The sequence below is a fragment of the Pristis pectinata genome, chromosome 4 (genome assembly GCF_009764475.1).
Source record: "Pristis pectinata isolate sPriPec2 chromosome 4, sPriPec2.1.pri, whole genome shotgun sequence".
Classification (NCBI taxonomy): domain Eukaryota; kingdom Metazoa; phylum Chordata; class Chondrichthyes; order Rhinopristiformes; family Pristidae; genus Pristis; species Pristis pectinata.
In genome coordinates this window covers 11,301,371-11,310,200 of record NC_067408.1, presented here as the reverse complement: position 1 = coordinate 11,310,200, position 8,830 = coordinate 11,301,371, and the positions used below count along the sequence as shown (strand labels likewise).

Sequence of the window (8,830 nt, the reverse complement as noted above, 5' to 3'; positions counted from 1 at the left end):
ATCAGGTTCTTGAACCGACCTGCACAACCCTAACCCTACGTCAGCAACGGAAAACCATGGCCACCTCTTGCACTACCATGGACTTGTCTGTGATTGTGTATTTGCTTTGTACTAATGACTTAAAACATGGAATACAGAACAATACAGCACAGGAACGGGCCCTTTAGCCCACGATGTTATGCTGAACTAATTAAACTAGTAATAAAATGTCTAACTAAACAAATCTTTCTGCCTACACAATATCCATATCCCTCCATTCTCTGCACATTCATGTGCCTATCTAAGAGTCTAGTAAATGTCTCTATCATGTTTGCCTCCACTACCACCTCTGGCAGTGCATTCCAGGCATCCCGTTTTGCACAATCTTTATTTTTTTCACCAGCTTGTATAATTTATGTATAGCTTATGTTCTGTGTGTTGATGTCTGAACCTACATGTCTGTGATGCAGCAGGCAAGGGACCTGTAAGATTTTGAGGAATCTTGTCAGTGGATCTGGGAGAGATGTTTCCTCTTGTAGTAGAAACAAGATTGAGTGGCCACTGTTAAAAAATAAAGATGCACTCATTTAAGACAGAAATTAGGTGAACATTTTTCTCTCCGGTCATGAGTCTTTGGAATTCTCTTCCTCCAAAGATAGAAGGAGCAGTGCCTTTGAATATTTTTAAAGAAGGGGTGGGTAGATTGCTGATAAACAAGGTGAAAGCTTATTGGGAGATAGTGGGGTTGGAGTTACAATCAGAATCAGAATTGGGTGTATTATAAGATAAGATCAGATATCTTTATTAGTCACATGTACATGGAAACACACAGCGAAATGCACCTTTTGCATAGAGTGTTTTGGGGGCAGCCCGCAAGTGTCGCCACGCTTCCAGCACCAACATAGCATGCCCACAACTTCCTAACCCGTATGTCTTTGGAATGTGGGAGGAATCCCATGTAGACATGGGGAGAACGTACAAACTCCTTACAGACAGCGGCCGGAATTGAACCCGGGTCGCTGGCGCTGTAATAGCGTTACTCTAGCCGCTACACCACTTACTGACATATGTCATGAAATTTTTTGTTTTGCGACAGCAGTACAACATAAGACATAAAGACATAAAATTACTCTAAATCAATCATGTCAGCCACGATTTTAAGTGGCCGATGATGCTTGAGGGACTAAGTGGTGTACTTCTTTTTCTTGTTTGTACCTTCATATGTTCATAGGTTGGCCTGACCAGGTATATCTCAGCACTAGTGCCTCATCAGATCAGATGTTAATATGTCTATGCAAAGTGACTGTCCCCAATAGAGCTGCACTCTAGTGTAGCGGTTAGCGTAACGCTTTACAGCGCCAGTGACCTGGGTTCAATTCCCACCGCTGTCTGTAAGGAGTTTGTATGTTCTCCCCGTGTCTGCGTGGGTTTCCTCCGGGTGATCTGGTTTCATCCCACATTCCAAGGACGTACAGGTTAGGAAGTTGTGGGCATGCTATGTAAGCGCCAGAAGCATGGCGACACTTGCAGCCTGCCCCCCAGAACACTACACAAAAGATGCATTTCACTGTGTGTTTCGATGTACATGTGACTAATAAAGATCTTATCTTATCTAGTTAGGCAACCGGCTCAAGGAAGTTTACGTGGAAATTAAAAGTTTTAAAGTTGTTTTGGTCATTTCAGCCCGGTGTTTTGTGACTACCTCAATGCACTGTGCAATGAAATGATCTGTATGGCCGGTATGCAAGACAGGTTTTCCACTGTGACAATAATAAACCAATTTACCAGTCTTTGGTGGGGTTATTCCAAAAAAAAACTTGAGGAAGGAACTCAGTGAGTCAGGCAGCATCTGTGGAGGCAGAAGGACCCAAAACATTGACCATCCCTCTGCCTCCACAGATGCTGCATGACCTGCTGAGCTCCTCCAGCAGTGTGATTTTTTTCTCCAGATTCCAGCATCTTCATCTTTTGTGTCTTTTTGGCATTGTTCCAGTTCCCTTAACCCTTGCAGTTGTCTCTGTAATAGGATTGTAAGAGTATTTTGTCCATTGTAAAAATTGGAAAGAAGATTTGTGACAAGAGAAACAGGAAGGAAACAAGAGAAGAAATGTATAGCTACACCCAGCATAAAAGAGTGAAATGCTTCATCTTCCCTCAGTCGAAGGAAGGTGTTACTTCAGAAGACAAACATGAAAGGTGAAATTGTCCAGGATCTGAGAATCCAGGAAAAATAGATAGGAATCCAAACCCAAAATACTGTGATGCTAGAAATCTGAAATAAAAATATAAAATGCTAAAAATCTTCAGTGGGTCAGGTGACATCTGTGGCGAGGGGAAGAAGGATTAGATATTAAGAGTTGATGACCTCTCAGTGGTTTGAAACATTAACCACTTGTCTCTCCATGGATACTGCCTGCCTTGCTAAGTCTTCTCAAGATTTTTGGCTTTTATTTCAGGACTTCCACTGACAAGGGTCCTGAAGTCTCAGAATGCGACCTACCTTTTCTGTAAAAGCACAGGAACTGATCCATCTTACTCAAATTTCTGTGGTTATGTAAATTCTGGAAAGACTACACTCTACAAGCATATAGGCTTTAATCTAGTCAATATACTGTCTATCTAATGCTGTTAATTTGTCAGCCATCTAATGTGTTTTTATCCTTAATCAGTTCTCACCAATGTATGTCAATCACTGGCACTCTTTTCAACCATAAATTTACAATCAGTAATTCCTACACTGCAACTTCGAGTACTCAAGAGTAATTAGTTGGTTACAAAGTGCTTTGGAATAATGACTTTGTGAAAGATGTGTTATAAATCCAAGTTTATTTTGTTCTTTGAATTACTGCATTATACATGAATTATAATGTGCCTTCTGCCAAATAAATGTTAAATCCCTTTATAAATGAAACTATTTTAAAATGTTGTTTTCATTGTTGCTAATTTCTGCTGGATATTACTTTAAAATTAATAAGTAATTGTTAATTGATTTCTTCTCTGATAATTGGTAAGAAAAAGTTACTTCATTCACTCAGTAGTTAGGATGCCAAATTTAGGCATCATTAAACCCCATGTATTGGTTGAAGGATAAATCCCAGACAGTTCTTGACAAGAAGTTAAGGTGAAAGGATTAAGGATATGTCTGGTGCCTTTGATGAACGCTGTTGTCAGGGTATCAATCCTAATATTCTTACATGTACATGCGAGTGTCCTTCAGTTCAATGTCTGAGGAGTGGTCTTGCACCTTGCTACAAGACATTTATTTACTCTATTTTCATTGAGGTAGGTTTTAAGGGCATTGAAAGCTCTTCCTTATGGCAATTTTGTTAAGTATTTTGATTGCATTTAATTTTGCCTTTGTCTGTTCATCATTTGCAACACGATGTGCAGAATGTTACCAACATGGTTTTCCTGAGAGGTTCTGAAGTTTGAAAAATGCCTTTTAATTCCTATTTATACTATTGTTATGTAAAAATCTTTCTTCAAAAATATAAAACTGCATAAATCTAGTTTAAAATAATCAATTTACATGTCGTAAATTTTTTACCAACATAATCACAAAAATTCCACACATTGTTGAAAAGCTTTAATTTTAGTTTTAATCAACATAGTGTAGCTATAACTATGTAAAATGACAGTAATATACTTTCAAGCTTTCCTCAAATGGTCATGAGGGGTTAATTCAGTTCCGATCTCTATTCTTTAATTTGCATTTTAATGCATTTTCCTATTCATGTTTTAGGATGGGAAAGGTGTTACACAATCGGAAGAGCATTATGTAAATTGGACAATTAAGCAAGGTAGCACCTTGTGACAGGAAGAACAAATGAGGCTGAAATCTTTTCTGTGTTTTGGTTGTACAGTTGTATAGGTATTAGAGCTTTTGCTGTTGGAGGTTCTGTGGATATACTCCCATCTGAGGAATACAAATAAAGCTAAAGTAAAGACATGATAGCTCATTAAAATACTTGCAAATATTTTCAATAGTTGTTGTTCTGTAAGTGAGTAAAAATAATTAGATTGTGAAACACAAAAGACCACAATATTTAAACACGATGATGCTGGACGAACTCAGCAGGCCAGGCAACATCCCTGGAGAAAAGCAGGCGGTCAATGTTTTGGGTCAGGACCCTTCTTCAGGACTGAAGATAGGAAAAAGGGAAGCCCAATCCATAGGAGGGAAAAGCAGAGCAGTGATAGGTGGACAAAAGAGGGCCTTACTCTCCTTACCTTTGACCCATCCCCTGGTGGATCTGCTCTCCCCTCCTCCCCAGCACCTGCCTATCACTATCTCTTACCTGCATCTACCTATCACCCCTTTGTGCCCACCCTGCCTCCCCTCTTTTGTCCACCTATCTCTGCTCTGCTTTTCCATCATATATATTGGGCTTCCCCTTTTCCTGTCTTCAGTCCTGAGGAAGGGTCCTGACCCGAAACGTTGACCACCTGCTTTTTTCCACAGATGCTACCTGACCTACTGAGTTCCTCCAGCATCATTACATTTTTCATCTAGATTCCAGCATCTGCAGTCCTTTGTTTCTGCACAATATTTTATATTTCACTCAAAAGAAAATAAAAAGAAACCTTTGTAAATCATTCAAAATGCATTGAAGGCATGGAAACCATGAAGGTTCTCTGAACAAAACTCTCAACTCCAGCATCTGTTTCTATTGTATATTTGTGTTTCACAGTCCTATTTAAAGCAGCATGAGTGATATAATGCAAGACTAACTTATCATAAATGTGGATACCTAAAATTGAAAACATTAAGGTTAGGAAATGTTCAACAGGTTAGGTAGCATCTGTGGGAAGAGAAACAAAGTGAAAGTTTCGCTGCTGTTGGCCTTATTTCTCTATCCCTCCACCACCCTGATTGGAACCCCTTGTCGATTAGGTACATTGCAGTCTTTTGAACTCAATGTTTCAGCTCAATACCTTCAGATAAAGGCTATGTAATTCCAATTTACACCTCTTCTCAACTGATCATTTGTTTATTTTTTCTCTTGTGCTCTTACCACTCTTTTGCCTGCACAATCTTCCCTTATCATTTCTTGCAATCTGCTCTCTGGAGGATCTTCACTTTTGTTGTTTCGTCTTCCATCCTCCAGCTCTGCATCTTAAAATCTTGTTCATTTCAAACTAAATTGGTAAATTGGTTTATTATTGTCACATGCACCGTGGTACAGTGAAAAACTTTGTTTTGCATGTCATTCGTACAGATCGTTTCATCACATCAGTGCATTGAGGTAGTACAAAGGAAAAGCAATAATGGAATGCAGAATAAAATGTCATAGCTACAGAGAAAGTGCAGTGCTGGCAGACAAAAAGGTGCAAGGTCATAACGAGGTAGATTGTGAGGTCAAGAGTCCATTTTATCGTACTAGGGGACTGTTCGATAACTGCGAGGTAGAAGCTGTCTTTCAGCCTGGTGGTATGTGCTTTCAGGCTTTTGTATTTTCTGGCCAATTTGAGGGGAGAGAAGAAAGAATGTCCAGGTTGAGTGAGGTCTTTGATTATGTCTGCTGCTTTACCGAGGCAATGAGAAGTGTGGACTGTGTCCATGGAGGGGAGGCTGATTTCCGTGATGTGCTGAGCTGTGTCCACAATCCTCTGCACTCTCTTGCGGTCTTGGGCAGAGCAGTTGCCGTTCCATTTCTGACGAACTCCAATTCTGATGAAGACCATGAATCTGAAATGTTAACACTGTTTCCCCTTGTTGCATGATGTGAGAGTATGGCCAGCACTTTCTGCTTTAATTTCAGATATGCATCAAATTCAAAAATCTCCATGCACTTTTATCAGCACTTACTGACAACTTTAAAGTTGTCATTAATTGCCCATTCTTTGTGGCCCTAAGAAAGGGTTGGTGGATCTCCATCTAGAATTGCAGGGAACTATACGTATACATTTCATGTTAGGATTAAATATTCAGACTCTTTGGTTTGGGACTGAAGTCACATTCAGGTCTGGCAGCACAGGATGGCAAGTATTTACAACAGTTTACAGCTTCATTGTCGCTTTCAGTGACAAGGTTTTCATTTCTAGATTTTTTTTAGCTTTCTTTTATAAAGTAGCCGTCAATTTCTTACGCAAGGCTGGCGGGATTTGAAGTCATGCCTTTTGGCAGTAAAATTAATAATGCAATAATTCAAGCATTACACTGCAAAACCTCCTCATTCTTGCCACTCATTCCATAGCAGCTACATCTCTCCAACAATTATTAAATCTATTTTGTTTCCATGGCAGAGGGAGATTTTGGCAAGAACACTATCTACTCTTTTTCATAGAGTGCAATGGGATCCTTACCAGGCAGATTGGTATTAGCCAGTGATAGTCTGAGTCAAACGTTATGGGTTCAAATCCCCCTTCTTGAGACCTGAGCATAAAAATCAGGCTGACACAAGTAGTGCAACATTGAGGGAGAGGTGCATTGTAGAGACGTTATCTTTTAGGTAAGACAATAAGTCAAACCCTTGTTTGCCTTTTGCAGGAGGAAGCAAAACACAGAACATAAAACAACGACAGCACAGTACAGGCTCTTTGGCCCACAATGTTGTGCCAACATTTTATCCTGCTCTAAATATCTATCCAATCCTTCCCTCCCAAACGTTAACCCTTCCCTCCCATTTTTCTATCATTCATGTGGCTACCTAAGTGTCTCTTAGCGTGGTTTCTGTAGTGTAGCAGTTATCACGTTCGCCTCACATGCAAAAGGTCCCCAGTTCGATCCTGGGCAGGAACATGATTTGGGCAGGCATGGTAGTGTAGCGGTTAGTGTAACGCTATTACAGCGCCAGCGACCCAGGTTCAATTCTGGCCACTGTCTGTAAGGAGTTTGTACGTTCTCCCCGTGTCTGCGTGGGTTTCCTCCGGGTGCTCCAGTTTCCTCCCACATTCCAAAGACATACGGGTTAGGAAGCTGTGGGCGTGCTATGTTGGTGCCGGAAGCGTGGCGACACTTGCGGGCTGCTCCCAGAACACTCTACACAAAAGATGTATTTCACTGTGTGTTTTGATGTACATGTGACTAATAAAGATATCTTATTTTACCTTATCTTATCTTAAATGTCCCTAATGTATCTGCCCCCACAACCTCTGCCGGTAGTGCGTTCCACGCACCCACCACTCTCTGTGTAAAAAACTTATCTCTGACATCCCCCTTATACCTTCCTCCAATTACCTTAAGATTATGCCCCCTCATGTTAGCCATTTTCGCCCTGGGAAAAAGTATCTGACTGTCCACTCGATCTATGCCTCTTATCATCTTGTACACCTCTATCAAGTCACCTCTCATCCTCCTTCTCTCCAAAGAGAAAAACCCCAGCTCACTCAACCTATCCTCATAGATATCACATCAGTGGAGCAGTGAAGGCAATGTGATTTACACTTAAATCCCATTTCATAATTTTGGACCCAATATCTAAGGAAGGATGTGCTAGCCCTGGAGATAGTCCAGAGGAGATTCACAAGAATGATCCCAGGAATGAAAGGGTTAATATATGAGGAGTGTTGATGTCTCTGGGCCTGAACGATGGAGTTCAGAAAGAGGGGGGAATCTCATTGAAACCTATCAAACACTGAAAGGCCTAGATAGAGCAACTATGGAGAGGATGTTTACACAGCAGGAGAGTCTAGAATCTGAGGGCACAGCCTCAGAACAAAGGGATGTCCCTTTAAAACGGAGATGAGGAGGAATTTCTTCAGCCAGAGGGTGGTGAATCTGTGGAATTCATTGCCACAGAGGGTTGTGGAGGCCAAGTCATTGTGTGAACTTACCGCAGAGATTGATAGGTTCTTGATTGCTAAGGGGGTTAAGGGTCATGGGGAGAAGGTGGAGGGGGGGTGGTTTGATAAAATCAGCTATGATTAAGTGGCAGAGCAGACTCAATAGGCCAAATGGCCTAATTTTGTTCCAATATCTTATGGTCTATAACAACTTAACAAAACATCTCAAAACAGACAGTGGTTTTACACAGGAGCTTATTGAAACAAAATTAATGCTCAGCTTATCAGAGAAATCCAAATATAAGAACTGGAAACAGGGGTAGATCATACTGATGATCAGGCATCAAATAGAATGTGGCCAATTAGATACCTCACCTCTACCTTCTTGCCTCTTCAATTAATTCCTTTAGTGAGCAAAACCGATGACCCTGGGTTACTTATTAGGGCAGGATACCACAAGCTTTCTCAAAGAGCAAAGTGCTAAGGAGAGTTTGTAAGAGGAAAAGAGATATGACATGATGAAGAGATTCAAGGAGGAATTCTAGGGCCTTGGCAGTTGAAGGCACGGTGGGTTAATTAAAATTGGGGATGACCATAGGCCGGAAGCAGAAGAGCTCATGAATCTCAAGAAGCTGAGTTTGAGGAGATTTCAGAGACAAGGAAGAGGGAGATTGTGGAGCTATTTCAAAATAAGGAAGAGAACTGTAACATCAAGGCATTACTTAACTGGGGGATGAGAAGTGAATGAGACTGGGTGTGAGTTCAGACACAAACACAGTTTTGGATGACCTCAGGTTGACCTCAAACAACATGTAAAACCAATGATCTAGTTTCCTTGTGGGAGCCTGCTTCACGTGTATTTGGCAGCTGTGTGTCCCTGCATTACAACAGTGCATTTATTACTTTGTTGGCTGTAAAGCACTGTGTGACACCCTGAGGTTGTACAAGACAGCACTCTGTACATATGCAAACCTTCCTTTCAGGGTCTTAGCTTTGCACCTCACCCAAAGTGTGATACTTGTCATCCGATTTACACATCCTGTTAGCAGAGGTTAGTGTTAACAGAACAGGTAAAAATTAAAGAGGGATATCTCAGATGCATTAACAGAAACAAGGAATGTGAATT

At 40.9% G+C, this 8,830-nt stretch overlaps 1 non-coding gene across 1 annotated transcript; it reads left to right on the top strand.

The window, feature by feature from the left end:
* Positions 1-6,648: 6,648 nt before the first annotated feature.
* On the top strand, positions 6,649-6,721 carry trnav-cac (transfer RNA valine (anticodon CAC)). The gene has a single exon. It is a non-coding gene; the product is annotated as a tRNA-Val (tRNA).
* Positions 6,722-8,830: the final 2,109 nt, after the last annotated feature.